The 16,975-nt window shown below is 44.1% G+C and overlaps 1 protein-coding gene and 1 non-coding gene across 2 annotated transcripts in view; both read left to right on the top strand.

Annotated features, from left to right (window-relative positions):
* RHEX (regulator of hemoglobinization and erythroid cell expansion) overlaps positions 1 to 16,975 on the top strand; it is a 113,886-nt gene that overhangs the window by 71,897 nt on the left and 25,014 nt on the right. The gene's annotated exons all lie outside the window — the stretch shown is intronic.
* On the top strand, positions 14,740 to 14,825 carry LOC126945253 (small nucleolar RNA SNORD60). The gene has a single exon (XR_007722383.1). It is a non-coding gene; the product is annotated as a small nucleolar RNA SNORD60 (small nucleolar RNA).

Genomic DNA, 16,975 nt, shown 5'->3' with positions numbered 1-16,975 from the left:
CAAAACAAAAGGACTTGCATGCTTCTCTGGAGACAGCTAGAAGGCAGGACGCCAGGCAGAAGAGAGAAATCCATATTGAGGTCAGTCTCTGGATGGCAGGGACCCCATAGACTGGACCAATGGTGGCAGTGGGAAAGGTGCCTGGGGAGGCTGGTCAAAGATTAACAAGGCCAGAAGCCTTCTACCTTGAGTCTTGCTCTGGCAACCCCACCTCTTCTTTCATCTTCTTCCACCTAGGGAGAAGTCTAATGGGCTTGATAGTTAGAGGTGGTGAGAGGATAGGGACAGGCAAGTCCTGCCTGTGGGACAACAGGGATCCGGGACTCAACAAGTCTTAGGCCTCTCGCCAGGACCAGCATGTTGGGAACAAACACGCATCTCCATCCACATGTGGTCTCAGAATGGGCAGCTGCTTGCCCTGTACCCTCAGCTTGGCCTGGTCTTGGTGATAGGGTGGGGAGCATGGGACATTGCACACAAGGGGTGCAGAAGGCAGTGGGGACCCAACCATCGGTGTTTCGGTTTTTCAGTGGCCTGTATCTGCTTTAGCCAGGACTGGGCTAGGCCTCAGGACCAAAGGGACCAAAAAGAAGAACCACCGTTTAGACTGCCACGACACACAGGGCCCTGGAAGACTGCTGGCTGGATATGTTCAGCACCTTTGGTCCCTCCAGGGATTTCTGAAGATTCTCATTCAAATCAGTACCTGAGTTTGGGAATCAGTGACTGGAGACAGTGTTTCCCAGCATATTCCATGGAGAATCCATCCAGAGCCCTGGTCTTTAGAGGCATATGCCTCTGGTTCTACCACTCTCTACAATCTTGTTGCTCTTATCTGCAAATCTCTTATCTGCTAACTAGATATTCCCCTAATTTATAGGGGTGTCTACTTAAAATTATTGATATCTGTAAATTTTAAAAAAGGAGAACTTTCTTTCTTGTAAAGGGTTACAACCTGGGCCGGACTCAGTGGCTCATGCCTGTAATCCCAGCATTTTGGGAGGCCGAGGTGGACGGATCACTTGAGGCCAGGAGTTTGCGACCAGCCTGACCAACATGATGAAACCCTGTCTCTACTAAAAATACAAAACTAAGCCGGGCATGGTGGCATGCTCCTGTAACCCCAGCTACTTGGGAGGCTGAGAAAGGGGAATCGCTTGAACCTGGGAGGTCAAGGTTACAGTGAGCCAAGATTGCACCACTGCACTCCAGCCTGGGCAACAAGAGCCAGACTCTATCTCAAAAAAAAAGGGTTACAACCTGCAGACAGGGAAGTGAAGCCTCTGGCTGAAACTGAAAGCAGACACTTCAGAGACAGAAGGAAGAGGCTGAGATTTATGCCTAGTGAGATTGGCTGTACATACATATTCAGTAGGTTATAGGACAATCTTATAAATATTTATGAGGGGTCCTAATGCATGTGTAGTGGATAAACATATATGTTACATAGGACCCATGTTTGTAGAGACAGTGTTAAAATACAGTAAATTTAGGCACTGTATGTCAAAAGGTGAAACATAAGGCACAAAGCCATTTTGCGCTTAATCTCTGTAAACCAGTCAGAGCCCGTCAGTGGTTGGTGGTCAGTTATCAGGACAGGATGGAATTCTTTGTCAGGCCGCTCAGTTTTCATGGTGAACCTGTGATAAGGGAGTGGAGTCTGGCCATGGTGTCAGGTGATCTGCTGAAGTCCATGGAAGGATCTTCCAGTCTTTGTTTTTCAGGTGTTGGTTTCTGTTTATCTCTTAGAAAGCCTGGTAACAACAAAAAGAGGGGGTACTGGCTGGGCGCGGTGGCTCAAGCCTGTAATCCCAGCACTTTGGGAGGCCGAGACGGGCGGATCACGAGGTCAGGAGATCGAGACCATCCTGGCCAACACAGTGAAACCCCGTCTCTACTAAAAAATACAAAAAACTAGCCGGGCAAGGTGGCGGGCGCCTGTACTCCCAGCTACTCGGGAGGCTGAGGCAGGAGAATGGCATAAGCCTGCAAGGCGGAGCTTGCAGTGAGCCGAGATCCAGCTACTGCACTCCAGCCTGGGCGACAGAGCGAGACTCCGTCTCAAAAAAAAAAAAAAAAAAAAAAAAAGGGGGTACTGAGGCTTGTCTAACCTCCTATCTCATCAAAGCCAGGGAAACTTAAAGTTTTTCTGGGGAATCTGGGCCAAGAGGGATCCATTCAGTCTGTCAGAGGCATCAGATTTTATTCTGGTTCCACAGGGGACTCTAGAACATGATTCCTGGTCTCTCCACCCTAATCCTGTCTTCATCCAAGGAGATTTTAGTGGCAATGTAGATAGTTCTTTCTAGCTCTGAGCTCAAAGTTTCCCAAAGCGTATTTTTCTAGTTATGAGAGACGTTATGAGAGATATTAATGGGGGTAGGGATAGAGAGATTAAATGAGACCTATGATCAAATAAGTTTGGGAAATGATGAATAAGCAAAGGATAATGTAGAAGAAGAAATTTTCATTTAAAACCAAAGCTGATGATGTGGATTCCTAATAAGATAAGTGAGCAGCAACCTGGAGGGGGCCTCAGGTGGAGAGAGCAATTGTTCTGCCGGACAGCTAATCACTGACAACCCACTGGCACGACATCCTGTTCCCAAATACCTCGCGCTACACATAGCCCCAACAGCACGACCTCATTCTGCACATAGCCCCTCCAGTACAACCCTAGAAAACCTCCCTCCAGTCCCTGCCTCTTTGCGGACAGCCCCTTCTCTGCTGTGCTGCCCATTGCCTCCTTGCAACATATTCTCCCTGTAATGAGCTTGCTTTCTTTAACTCACTACTGTCTTGGTAAATTCTTTTACCATCTGTGACGCCACCCCCAGCCAGTTGCACCTGCAACAGATGACAGCTACTTTTGTCTTCTAAGGAGGGTGGAATGGTTCACATCGATAAGAAAATACGTACTCCGTGGTTCCATTCCACTTACGGGGACTGGAGACGGGAGGAGAAGGTAGAAAGGAAACTAACATTTCTGTGCTTCTGCACCTTTTCTGTGTTGATAACCTGCAAGTGCAGGGCAGACAGCCCATGTGACCTGATTGCCTAGGACTTTTCTGCTGTACACCTGTCGGCCAGCGAAGTTATTACTAGGCCCACTTTCACTCTCAAAAGTGTCATAGTTTGGACGACGAATTATATGGCTACCGGTTAACAAGGCTTTGAAAATGTAAAAGTAGCTTCAAGACCAAATAAGGAGAGGAAAACAAAGTTGTTTTGTACAATAAAGTGAGAAGAGTTGAGTTGGGGTGAGGTGGAGGGGGTGAGGGAAATAAAAGGAAAGTTTTGAGGGGGAAAAGGGGCTAAAATCATGGCGATGTAAAAGGCTTTCACCACCACAAACCTTAGTAAAGCCACTGAACACAGACATGCCTTATAGGGTATTTTGGGGAAAGGAAATTCATGAAGAGGAGATTGAAATCCACAACTCTATCAGCATAGAGCAGAAATAAGGCAGAAGTGGCAAGAGGTGCACTATGAATGAGCTGGAGAATTTAAGGGGAAGCTGAACTCAGAGTCGAAGTGACCTTGAGAAGATACACCCTCTGGAAATTCTCAGAATCTCAGGGTGGGTCCCAGAGTATCTAAAGACGCCACAGTTCAAGGGATTGAGCCAATTATATGTAAACCTTAATGGATAGGTTGACCTCGGCGTAAAACTTGGTGGAAATTTTAAACAGGTTTCTTTATTTCAGCACTTCTTAAAGCGTTCATTGTATGAGGTACTTTGTGAATGTCCATATAGTATTTTTCGAATTCCCTTTTATTTCCCCAGGGGGCATCCCATAGGACAAGAAGTATTCTTTGTGACACCCCTGTGGGAAGAACTGGTTTAAAGGGGTACCTGTCTGGGCAACACTGTCCCATGGGGGCCCCCATGACCAAACTAACTCTGCTTCTATCCAGAAAGGGTGCAGAGCAGCCACTAGACTTTTATGTGGCAAATAGGATGGTTATGCCCAGCCTGAAGCCAGGATGCGCTTTCTGACTGCCTTGATTTGTGTTCAACAGCTCCAAATGCTTAATGAGGTAGCAAGACATGTCTCTCTTGGGCAGTACTTCCCACCTGGGGGTAAGTTTGCCACCCTTACCCCCATCCCAGTGAATATTTGCAATTCCTAAAGGTGTGTTTTGATTGTCACACCTGGGTGGGGAAAATGCTACTGGCATCTAATGCATAGAGGGCAGTAATGCTGCTAAATATCTTTCAACGCACAGGACAGAGCCCCACAAAAAAGCGTTATCCAGCCCCAAATGTCCATCACACTGCTGCTGAGAAAACCTACTGCAGGATCTTCCTGGGCTTCACAGGTAAGCTTGCCTTTATTCTGGCTTCTGTAGATATCTAAAATAAAGATACTGCCCGGGCCCTCAATGTCCCAAGCCAGGGCTCAAGGCAATTCCAATAACAGTAGAATGAACACTAAACATTGATTTCAAAATCTCAGCAACTAGAAGAGTGACCAACCCTCCTGGCTGACCTGGGACCATCCTAGTTTTAGCATTGAAAGTTTCAGGTTCCAGGAAAGTCCTCAGGCCTGGGCTGCTGGTCACCCTAGCAGTTGAGGGACTCTTCACTACAGAATTAGTCTCTATGGGTTTTGGGCAAGCAACTGCCCTTCTCAGTTAGGATGGGGGAATTCTGGACATTTCCAGCTAAAGCCAGGGGGTCAGGGGAATGATAAACTTCTCAGTCTTAAGCATTGAGAGAAATTCTACCAGCTCACCCTCAGTAGAAGGGTCCATACCCCTGCCCGTCACCCACCTGGCAGGGAGAACTGCCTTTCTCTCCTGCCATCCCCCTATATACACGCTTCTCTCAGAGGAGCTGCTGAGTGCATTTTGCAGAATGAGAAACCAGGTGCTGCTTTTCCAGAAGATTCTCAGGAAATTCTGTTCAGTAGGCAGAAGCACTGCTAGACATTTGGCTACGTGACTGTTGTTATCTCTCCTGGGAAAGCATAATTCTGGAAAGCTCTGAACATCCCCAAAGAAAAAAAAATACATCTATGTTTTAACAAAGGCAGGGACTTGGAACATAAAATGCTTTGCACAGTCCTGAGAGAAATCACCCATATATCTGGAAATGAGGCTCGCTTGCTCTCTTAATGTTTCTACTGTACTGGGGAATAGGAGAAGCCAGCTTCTCGTGTCCACTGAGGAGGAGTATTTTATCACTGAAATTTAGAATTGCTGGTGCCTGGTGATCATAAAAAGCAGACTGCCTTTAGTTGATTTTATTATTTTTAAATCCTCCATAGACAATGCACCCCTTGAATGCCAGATTGCCCTCCCCACCACTGGTTCACCCCTGTCCTATCAGCCATCAGTCTTGGCCCAACTGTGTACCACACTTGGCAAGGTAACTAATTTCTGTGAGTCCAGGCTTTCTCACCTGTAAAATGGAAATAATAATGACATTGATAGGTACTGGCTGATTTTATTAGTCAGGGTTCTTTAGAGGGACAGAACTAATAAGATAGACGTATATATAAAGGGGAGTTTATTAAGGAGTATTGGCTCACACCATCACAAGGTGAAGTTTCACTATGGAACAAGGAAGTCAGTCGGAGTCCCAAAACCTTATAAGCAGGGAAGCTGACAGTGCAGCCTTCAGTCTGTGGTTGAAGGTCCGAGAGCCCCTGGCACACCACTGGTACAAGTCCAAGAGTCCAAAAGTTGAAGAACTTGGAGTCTGATACTCAAGGGCAGGAAGAATCCAGCACGAGAGAAAGATGAAGGCTGGAAGACTCAGGACAGTCTAGTCCTTCACGGTTCCTCTGCCTGCTTTTATCCTAGCCACGCTGGCAGCAGATTAGCTGGTGTCTACTCAGATTGAGGGTGAGTCTGCCTCTCCCAGTCCACTGGCTCAAATGTTAATCTCCTTTGGCAACATCCTCACAGACATACCCAGGAAAAATACTTTGTGTCCTTCAATCCAATCAAGTTGATGCTCAATATTAGCCATCATACTGATGATATTATATGATAATATTCTGTAAACTATAAGATGCTGTCAAAAATGCCAAAAAAAAAAAAAAGGAAAAAAAAAGGTGTTGAGCAGTGAGTCACATTTGTCATCCCAACGCTTTGGAAGGACAAGGTGAGAGGATCACTTAAGGCCAGGAGTTCAAGACCAGTCTGGGCAACATGGCGAGACCACGTCTCTACAAAAAAATAATAAGTAGGCAGGCCTGGTGGTGCATGCCTGTGGTCCTAGCTACTAGGGAAGCTGAGGCAGGAGGATCCCTTGAGCCCAGGAGGCCGAGACTGCAGTGAGCTATGATCATGCCACTGCGCTCCAGCCTCGGGAGCAAAGTGAGATGCCCCCTGACCACCAACTCAAAAAAAAAAAAAAAAAAAAAAGAAAAGAAAAAGTAAAAAGTGTAAAAAATGAACAACTTATTAAATTGATTATAACTGCTTATGTTATAAAGGATTATTTCCCATTGGTCAATTGAACTAAATCAGTTGCCATTTTGCCATCATTAGATGGAAGAAGCCATTATGAGTTAATACCTTTTTCTTTTTTTAGAACCTGTCTCAGGTACCATTTAGCAACAGATCCTCATAAACAGGAACTCAACAAATAAATATTTCATGCTGTCCCTAATTTTTCATTTCCTTAAGGAGCTGATGATCTAGGTGGGAATTTAAAACTGGCACAAAACAGTGGAAGAAAATCTAGCCCAGAAGGAGGAAAGGACAAATTCAATGTACAAAGGTCCAAACATACAAAACTGATGAATGTAGAAACATGGCCCATATTCCAAGAAGAGTTTTGTTTTTACAAGAGAATGGGCCAGGCGCAGTGGCTCACGCCTCTAATCCCAGCACTTTGGGAGGCTGAGGCTACCTGATCACAAGATCAGGAGATCGAGAGCATCCTGGCTAACACGGTGAAACCCTATCTCTACTAAAAATACAAAAAATTAGCCAGACGTGGTAGTAAGAGCCTGTAATCTCAGCTACTAGGGAGGCTGAAGCAGGAGAATAGCTTGAACCCGGGAGGCAGAGGTTGCAGTGAGCCAAGATGGCGCCACTGCACTCCAGCCTGGGCAACACAGTGGGACTCCGTCTCAAAAACAAAACAAAACAAAAAACCAGGATGTATTTCAGGCTTTGTAAAAATACCATACTCCCCTAATATACTCTGAAAATATGTTTCTGGGCATAGATATTAAAAAGTCAATTTACTGAATTTCAACATGTCCCCTGGAAACACCACAACTGGAGGCGGTCTTGACTGCCCAAGGAAAGTAGGGTGACAACCAGAAGCCCTAACATTTCATGAATGCTCCTCATGGCTCAGCATCTGTATTCAGCATTTGTATACACCCACGGCATTCCTCCTGTGTCTTTTTTTTTTTTTTTGGTGGCAGGGTCTCGCTCTGTCACCCAGGCTGGAGTACAGTGGTGTGATCACAGCTCACGGCAACCTCAACCTTCTGGGCTCAAGCAATCCCTCCCACCATGCCTCAACCCCCCAAGTAGCTGGGGCTATAAGCGTGCTCTACCACGGGCAGCTAATTTTTGTATTTTTGGTAGAGAGAGGGTTTCGCCATATTCCCCAGGCTGGTCACAAACTCCTGGATTCAAGCAATCCACCTGCCTTAGCCTCCCAAAGTGCTGAGATTACAGACATGAGCCACCATGCCTGGCTCCTCCTGTGTCTTTACCAGGCCTTTAGGATCTCCTTGTCAGGCTCCACCTGTCTCTCTGATGTGGGAGCACCTCAGGGGTCTATCCTGGCCCTTTGCCCTCTCACTCTACCCCCAAGGCTTCAAATGCCATCTGCTTGCTGATGCCACTAAAATCTACATTGCCAGCAGCAGACTGGTGCATACATCTGTTTCCTGGACCTCATATTTTGGGCATATCATAGCAACAATTATGATGATGATTATAAAGACTTGTATAGTCTTTAAGTGGGCCGGATACATTGAAAGCATTTCACATATATTAACTCACAATTCTCATGACAGCACTTCAGAAAGCTATTATTGTTATTATTGTTATTATTGTCATCTCTAAGAAGTAGAGTCACAGACAGCTTAGGTAACTTCTCCAAGATCACACAGCCAGAGCCTGTTGGGCTTCGGAGTATGAGTTTTTGTCACTATGCATACTGGGCTCCATGTTCTCAAACTCAACACATCTGAAATGAAAGTATCCCACTGCTCCTCCATGAATCCCTGTCTCGCCGCCACCCACCCACTTGCCCAAGCTGGAAATCTATGAGTCGCCCTGGGATTCTCTCCCTGCCATCTCCATTCAAAGAAGTTCAATCACCAAATTCTATCGTTTCTACCACCTACATATTTAAAACATCTGTTTAACAGCCTGTTTATCTCCTCCACATTGCAACCAGAGGGTTCCTCTAAAAAGAACTTGATCTTGCCTCCTTTTGACTGACCAACTAGCTACCATTGTCTGTTGGTTAAATCCAAACTCCTTAACACAGCCTACAAGGACCTCCGTAGTCCGGCCCATTCCCACCTCTGCAGCTGCGTCATTCCTCACTGCCTCTTACCCGCTCCCTTCTCTCTTGGCTGGCTCTCAGGTTTTCAAATGCACTGGGCACTTTCTCTCTCATGGGACTTTATGCCCTTTCCTCTGCCCAGAATCCTCCCTCCACTCCCTAGATCAGAGCTGGGACCTTCTCTGACCAAAGACTGTGATGGGACCCTCTGCTGTATGTTCCTTGTCTCCTTTTAACTTTCCCTAATACAAAATTCATCACACTTCAGTGCAATTTTTTATCTAAAGTCTATGTTTCCAGTTGCCTGAGGATAGGGACAGTGTCTATCTTCTTCAACTCTGTATCCCAAGTGCTTAGCACAGAGCCACATGTATAATGAACTATCAAGAAATATCTGTGGAATGAATGAATGAATGGATGAATGAATGAATGAACGTCAGAGTCACTTGGAGGGATGGCATACTGGCCATAGTAGCAAAGCAAATGTTTTATATGATTCTTTTTAATATCAGCCTTATGAGATAGAATTCACATACCATACAATTCACCAATTAAAAGTGCACAATTCCATGGTTTTTAGTGTATTCACAGAGTTATGCAACTACCCATTATTGTACGCCACAATCAATTTCAGGCCATTTCCATCACTTCCAAAGGAAACCCTGCACTCAGGAGTCATCCCCCATTTCCTTTATATTATTACAGGTTGGGTATCTCTACTCTGAAAATCTGAAATCTGAAATGTTCCAAAAGCTGGAACTTTTTGAGGGCCAACATGATGCCGTAAGCAGAAAACTTCAATTCGACCTCATGTGACAGGTCTCAGTCAAAATGTAGGCACAGAACATACAGTTTATTCAACATTCCCAAAGGAAAAAGACCTTCTCAGCCCCCTCAGCGGTGATGTATTTTTTCTGCACGTGCCCAGGTTCCCTTCACACAGGCACACCCACAAAGGGTAATAACAGGGTCAGATATGCCAACAGCCTGTTCCCACAATGCCCTATGGAGGGCCAAAATTGTGTGCATTACTCACTGTGTGTGTGTTTTTTTTTTTTTTTTTTTTGCTCATTCTCTGCCTGTGGTGTAAACATATTGTTGAAAATGTCCAGAAGGCCTGCAGATGTCTCTACGGGTAACAGTGATAAGAAAAAGAGGAAGCATTCATGCTTATCTATAGCACAGAACATCAAGCTTCTGGAGGAACCGGACAGCAGTGTAAGTGTGTAGCGTCTTGCTGGAGAGTATGGTGTTGGAATGGCCAACATATATGACATGAAGAAACAAGAATAAACTGTTAGAGTCCTGTGCTGAAAGTGATGAACAGAAGTTAATGAAAAACAGAAAAACACTGCATAAAGCTAAAAATGAAGACCTCAATTGTGTATGAAAAGAGTGAATCATCAGCAGTGGACATATGCCATTAATGGTATGCTGACCATGAAACAAGCACAGATCTATTGTGATGGACTGAAAATTGAAGAGACCTGTGAAAATTCAACAGGCTGTGGCAGAAATTTAAGTAAAGATACAGCATTAATTTTTTAAACAATTGTGGTGACAAAGCATCTGTTGGTTATAAAGCAGCAGAGAAATTCATTGATGAGTTTGCCAAGGTCATGGCTGATGAAATCTGATGCCAGAACAAGTCTTTGTTTTGTTTTGTTTGTTGAGACAGAGTCTCGCTCTGTCGCCTAGGCGGGAGATCTCTGCTCACTGCAACCTCCACCTTCTGGGTTCAAGCAATTCTCCTGCCTCAGCCTCCCAGTAGCTGGGATTACAGGTGCCCACCACTACGCCTGGCTAACATTTTTGTACTTTTAGTAGAGACAGGGTTTCACCATGTTGGCCAGGCTGGTTTTGAACTCCTGACCTCAAGTGATCCACCCGCCTCGGCCTCCCAAAGTGCTAGGATTACAGGCATGAGCCACCGTGCACGGCCAGAACAAGTCTTTAATGCTGACAAAACATCACTGTCTTGGCATTATTGCCCCAGAAAGACACTGATTACAGCTGATGAGACAGTATTTATAGGAATTAAGGATCCAAGGAGAGGATAACTGTGCTTAGATGTGCTAATGCAACAGGCGTGCATAAGTGTACACTTGCTGCGAGAGGCAAAAGCTTGTTGTTTTCTGTAAGTGAATTTCTTACCAGTCCATTATTATGCTAACAGAAAAACATGGATCACAAGGGAGTCTTTTTTTTTTTTTTTTTTTTTTTTAAATGAGACAGAATTTTGCTCTGTCACCCAGGTTGGAGTGCTGTGGCATGATCACAGCTCACTGCAGCCTCGAACTCCTGGGGTCAAGCCATCCTCTCGCCTCAGCTTCCCAAGTAGTTAGGACTACAGGCATACACAGACATATGCCACCACCCTCGGCTAATTTTTGTATGTTTTTGTAAAGATGGGGTTTTGCCATGTTGCCCAGGTTGGTCTCAAACTCCTGGGCTCAAGTGATCCACCCTCCTTGATCTCCCAAAGTGCTGGGATTACAAGCATGAGCCACTGCACCCAGCCCAGGGTCATCTTTTATGCTTGGTTTCGTAAACCTTTTGTACCGGAGGTTCACGCCAACTGCAGGGAAGTTGGACTGGATGACAACTGCAAGATTTTGTTATTCTTCGACAACTGTTCTGCTCGTCTTCCAGCTGAAATTCTCATCAAAAATGTTTATGCCATGTACTTCCCCCAAATGTGACTTCATTAATTCAGCCATGTGACCAGCATATCCTTAGACCAGGAAAGAATACATATAAAAACATTTTTCTTGAACAGCATCCTGGAAGCAGTGAACAGAGGTGTGGGTGTGGAAGGTTTTCAAAAGAAATTTAGCTGAAGGATGGCTTATATGGACTACGTTTTTCTTACACCTCATTATAAGAATTTTTGATTAGATCATTTCCAGCATCCTTTCTGCTCTAAAATCTCATGGTTTTGTGTATTACATGTCATCCACAACTCTGCTTTAAATAGCAAAGTCAGAATTATTGAAGTCTGTGTCTTATTCTCTGTATCCCCACGAGCCGGGATTGTGCCTGTACCAAGCATGTGCTCGATACATGTTTGTGGCATGGATAAATGAGTGAATTAAGGTGCTGTGTTACATATGCATGGTGTATACATGCATCATGTCCAGTCCCTACTACATGCAAACATTTGCCGATGATGAGAAGAGGTTGTTGCCAGGGCTTGGAAAACAACGACACAAAAACACAACTGTGCGTGCCTGGCATGAACTCTGGTCTGCAACTATGTTCAGTGAGGATGATGAACAGGTGATGACTTGGAAGGATTCCTCATGTCAAATGAAAAAAAAAAAGATGTCTAAGCTCTTTACATATGCAAAATATATACCTTCAGAGTCTGTAAGTAAGCAGGAAGAAGTGTATGTCAAAGAACTTTTTAACATTCATGGGTCTACGGTTGTTCATTCATTGACCAATGGTGAAATAGCTGAAATGGTTCTGATTCAAGGTGATTGTGATAATAGTGACCATCAAGTGACATTAATACTGCAGAAAAAGTGCCTATAAAGAACACGGTGAGGCTGGGTGCAGTGGCTCACATCTGTAATCCCAGAACTTTGGGATGGGAAGGAGGGAGGATGGCTTGAGGGTAGGAGGTCGAGACCAGCTTGGTTAACATAGTGAGACCCTGTCTCTACAAAAAAATTCAGAAGTTATCAGGGCATGGTGGTGAGTGCCTGTAGGCCTAGCCACATGAGGCAGGAAGATTGCTTGAGCCTGGGAACTTGAGGCTACAACATCGTAAGTGGAAACTGAAAGCCTGGGGATGCTTGTTGCTGCTGTTGTCTAACAGCTGGTACACGTATTATAGGGATGCTACGTAGTTGCTTAGTTACCCTGAACACATTGTTTTTTCACTGTATTAAGGGCACATTATATTTTTTTCTGTTAAGTACTTATGTGTGAATAAGTGGAAGAAAATCATTGCTTATCAGTAGCAAGTAAATTCAGAGCCATGATTGATGGTGATGCCAAATAGCCAGATTGGTCACATGGGTGCCGAGATAGTGACACCTTTGCTTTCTGAGGTTTTGCTGTACACAGACTTTGTTTCATGCACAAAATTATTCAAAATATTACATAAAATTACCTCCAGGCTATGTATATAAGGTGCATAAGAAATGTAAGTGAATTTCCTGTTTAGGCTTGGGTTCCATCCCCAAGATATCTCATTATGTATATGAAAATATTCCAAAATTCAACCCTCCCCCGCCAACCAAATCTGAAATATTTCTGGTCATAAGCATCTTGGGTAAGGGATAGTTAACCCATATTTAAAGTTACGTAACAGGCTGGGTGCAGTGGCTCATGTCTGTAATCCCAGCATTTTGGCAGGCTGAGACAGGAGGATCCCTTGACTAGGACTTTGAGACCAGCTTACGCAACATAGTGAGACCCTGTAGCTACAAAATATTTTAAAAATGTTTTTAAACATTAAAAATTAGCCAAGCTTGGTGGCTTGGGCCTATAGTCCCAGCTACTCAGGAGGCTGAGACAGGAGGATGGCAGCTGCAGTGAGCCATGATCATGCAACTGCACTCCAGTCTGGGCAACAGAGTGAGACCCTGTCTCCAAAAAAAATAAAAAATAAAATAAAGTTATATAACGAAGCCTGATATTTGTAGTGTTTTCTAGTTAACAGAGTACTTCATATGAGTTCTTTGAATCTTAACTCTGTAAGGTGGACATTTTAATGCACCTGTCATTAGGGTTAAACTTCAGTGTATAGAGTGAGGCCTTCAATCAATGAAAAGTTTATTCTGAAAGGCAGGGGAAGGGTGGTAGAGGTGCCTGGGGGGCAGGAAGCGACTGTCTATAGAATGCTGTCCTAAAGACACACACGAAGCCATGTCGTCATTCTGTCTAGACCTGCTGGACTGCACCCTAAGCCATGACATGTTGACTGTGCAAAAAGCCAAATAGCTGGGGGGATGCAGAAGGTAGACAAATATTGCATAAAGCAAATGGCTTTTGAAGTAATAATAACAATAATAAATGATCTGAATTCAAATCCTGATTCTGCTACTTGCACAACTCTGTGACATTGAGCAAGTTAACCTCCCCAGTCTTGAGTTTCTTCATCTTAAAATAGTGTTCATGATATATTCCTTGTGAGGTTGTTCTGAGGATTAAAGAAGTATATATAGAGCAGCTGATATAGTGGCTGGTGCTGAAAAATAGTAAAATATTTTATTGCAAATAATAGATTTTTAAAAATACATTTAAAAACTGGTGGAGATATAATTATTGAAAAATGATAATTCATTGCTATCTAGGTTGCAGTGAAATAGATACACTCAAATGCTGCTAGTGGTGTAGTAAAACGGACTTGAAATGAAAGCAGAAGGTCAATATGATGCAAGAGTAAAGATGTTTCCTTTAACTTCAATATCTGCTCCTGGAACTTTAAGGAAATAATCTAAAATAAACCAGAAAAGTAGTATGTACAAAGGTATCCATCACAGTGTAGTTACCAATAGTAAAACCCTGGGAATGGTTAGGAATTTAAGGTTATATCAGCAAGGTATTTTTTTTTTTTTTTTTTTTTTTTTAGATGGAGTCTCTCTCTATCGCCCAGGTTGGAGTGCAGTGGTGCAATCTCGGCTCACTGCAACCTCCACCTCCTAGGTTCAAGCGATTCTCCTGCCTCAGCCTCCTGAGTAGCTGGGATTACAGGTGTGACTACCATGCCCGGCTAATTTTTGAATTTTTAGTAGAGACAGGGTTTCACCATGTTGGTCATGCTGGTCTCAAACTCCTGACCTCATGATCTGTCTCCTTGGCCTCCCAAAGTGCTGGGATTACAGGCCTGAACCTCCGCGCTCCGCCAGCAAGGCACAATATTTAGCAGCCATTACAAGTACTATGAAAACTGTTTGGATGCAGAGGCACCCACATTTGCAAACATCCTGAAAGCCTGGTAGAGTGTGAAGACAGAAAAGAAAGCAAAGTGGCAGAAATACAGTGGAAAGGGCACACGACTATCAGAGGGGACAAGCCTTATAGACCTTGTTCAGGACCATGGGTTTCATACTAATTGCAAAGGGAAGCCACTGGAGAATTCTGAGCAGAGGGTGACATAACCAGAATGGTGGGTTTTAAATGATCCTTCCTTATAATGTGGAAATCTATTCTTTTAAATGCAAGTATGCAGACAAGGCATTACACAAAAATGTATCAGGGTGATTGCATAGAGGGTAGCGTTTTTTCTCCCTTGTCAAAAATTCCCCAATCCTATTTCTGACACCTCATATGAAAGCTGCACATGCAGTCTTATTATTATTTTGCAAGCCTGGGGCTTGGGCAAAAAAAGAAAAAAAAATCCCCAATCCTGTTGACATAACATTCCCTACTTTAAAATAGAGAAAACAGTTATCCTATAGACAGCAGCTGTGTTTTCTGTGAAACATTGTGTCCCACAAATGTAGGAGACTATGCACAGAGTGGGGAGGCTTGGGAAGGAGGCTGTTATCTTACGAAATGGGCTAGTGGGTGGGGTAGGAGGTGAAAGTGTGTTATCGACCTCCATCAGAAGTTCTTTTTCCAGTGGGTGATAAACCATCAAAAAGAGCTTCCTGTTGATGTTACAGATGTTATAACTTCACTTATCACTGTTTGATCTCCCCTAGCACGTTACCCTCGGGGCAGGAGTCTGTCAGCTCGAAGCAGAGATAAGGGGGCCACATGTCCCAGGGCTTGGCAGATGGAGCCCTGAACCCAGACCTCAGTAGGAAGCATCAGCGTGAATCCATTCCCAGTAGCCTCTGAGCAGGAGCAGGCAAAGTGCCTTCTTTTTGAAATAGGGCCTCACTATGTTACCCAGGTTGGAGTGCAGTGGAGTGATCATGGCCCACTGCAATCTCTGCCTCTCAGGCTCAAATGATTTTTTCACCTCAGCTTCCCGAGTAGCTGGGACTACAGGCACATGCCACCACATCCAGCTAATTTATATATATATACACACACACACACACACATATATAAACACACATATATACACACACACACACAAAATTTATATATATATATACACACACATATATATAAAATACACACACACACACACACACGCATATACACAACATAGCAAAATCTTGTCTCTATATGTATGTTGCCCAGGCTGGTCTCAAACTCCTGGGCTCAAGCCATCTGTCTGCCTTGGCCTTCCAAAATGCTGGAACTACAGGCTGAAGAGTCGTTTTGAGCAAATTATCTTCTCATCATCAGCAAGTGTTTGCATGTAGTAAGGACTGGACATGATGCATGTATACACCATGCATATGTAACACAGCACCTTAAATCACTCATTTATCCATGCCACAAACATGTACCAAGCACATGCTAGGTACAGGCACAATCCCGGCTGGTGGGGAAACAGAGAATAAGGCACAGACTTCAATTATTCTGACTTTGCTATTTAAAGCAGAGTTGTGGATGACATGTAATACACAAAACCATGAGATTTTAGAGCAGAAAGGATGCTGGAAATGATCCAATCCAAAATTCTTATAATGAGATATAAGAAAAATGTAGTCCAGAGAGGATAAATGCCTCAGAAGTTCAAGTCAGGTAGATTTTCTAATAAACTCTGATGTGTCTTATAAAGATGGAAGCATATTGCTGCAACGCAGTCCTAGCAAGAGTGTGCACAAAAGTGTAACTTAAATAAAGGAATCATTATCTCTGACATGTGGTAAAAATGCCCCATCACTGTCCTTAATCAAATGAGGATCTCTAAAATGACACTGAAATACGTCATGTTCAAAGATCTTTAACAACCCTATGATCTTGTGAATCTTGGAGTAGCATGATGGAAGGTTCTGGTCCGAGAGTGGTCCACACAGAGGCTAGAGCTGCATGCATGTTATGCAACATTGGGTGCTGCCATATCTACACTGGGTTCCTGTGAATGGATAATAGAAATAGCAAGTCAAGCATCTTGGCATCACCCCACAGTTAGCTGTAGCTAGAATGGATTACTTAGTGTCCATGGCTGAGTCAGGAGCAGAGCGAAGTGTGTATTGACGCTGGCAGGGCAAACCTAGAGCCGGTGGAGAGCCCAGTTAGGAAATCACTCCACATGGCTACCAGTGTTCTTCTGCTTTCCTCAAATCATGAGTGATAAAGGGGCTTCATGTTTTTAACAGGAACTCTGCAAAGGGAAGCAAACTGCAGCTATAGACGTAATTCCACAGTGAGCTGTGATACATCAACGGGTCATAAAACACTGAAAGGGACTCAGCCCAAGGGGTGGCTTTCTGACTTACATTTAGAGAATAAAAATGTTAACAGTGGCCGGGCGCCATGGCTCATGCCTGTAATCCCAGCACTTTGGGAGGCCGAGGCGGGTGGCTCATGATGTCAGGAGTTCGAGACCAGCCCCTGACCAGCGTGGCGAAACCCCGTCTCTACCACAAATACAAAAATTAGCCAGGCATGGTGGTGCGCACC

This window comes from Macaca thibetana, chromosome 1 (assembly GCF_024542745.1).
Source record: "Macaca thibetana thibetana isolate TM-01 chromosome 1, ASM2454274v1, whole genome shotgun sequence".
Lineage (NCBI taxonomy): Eukaryota > Metazoa > Chordata > Mammalia > Primates > Cercopithecidae > Macaca > Macaca thibetana.
This window is presented reverse-complemented; position numbering and strand designations above follow the sequence as displayed.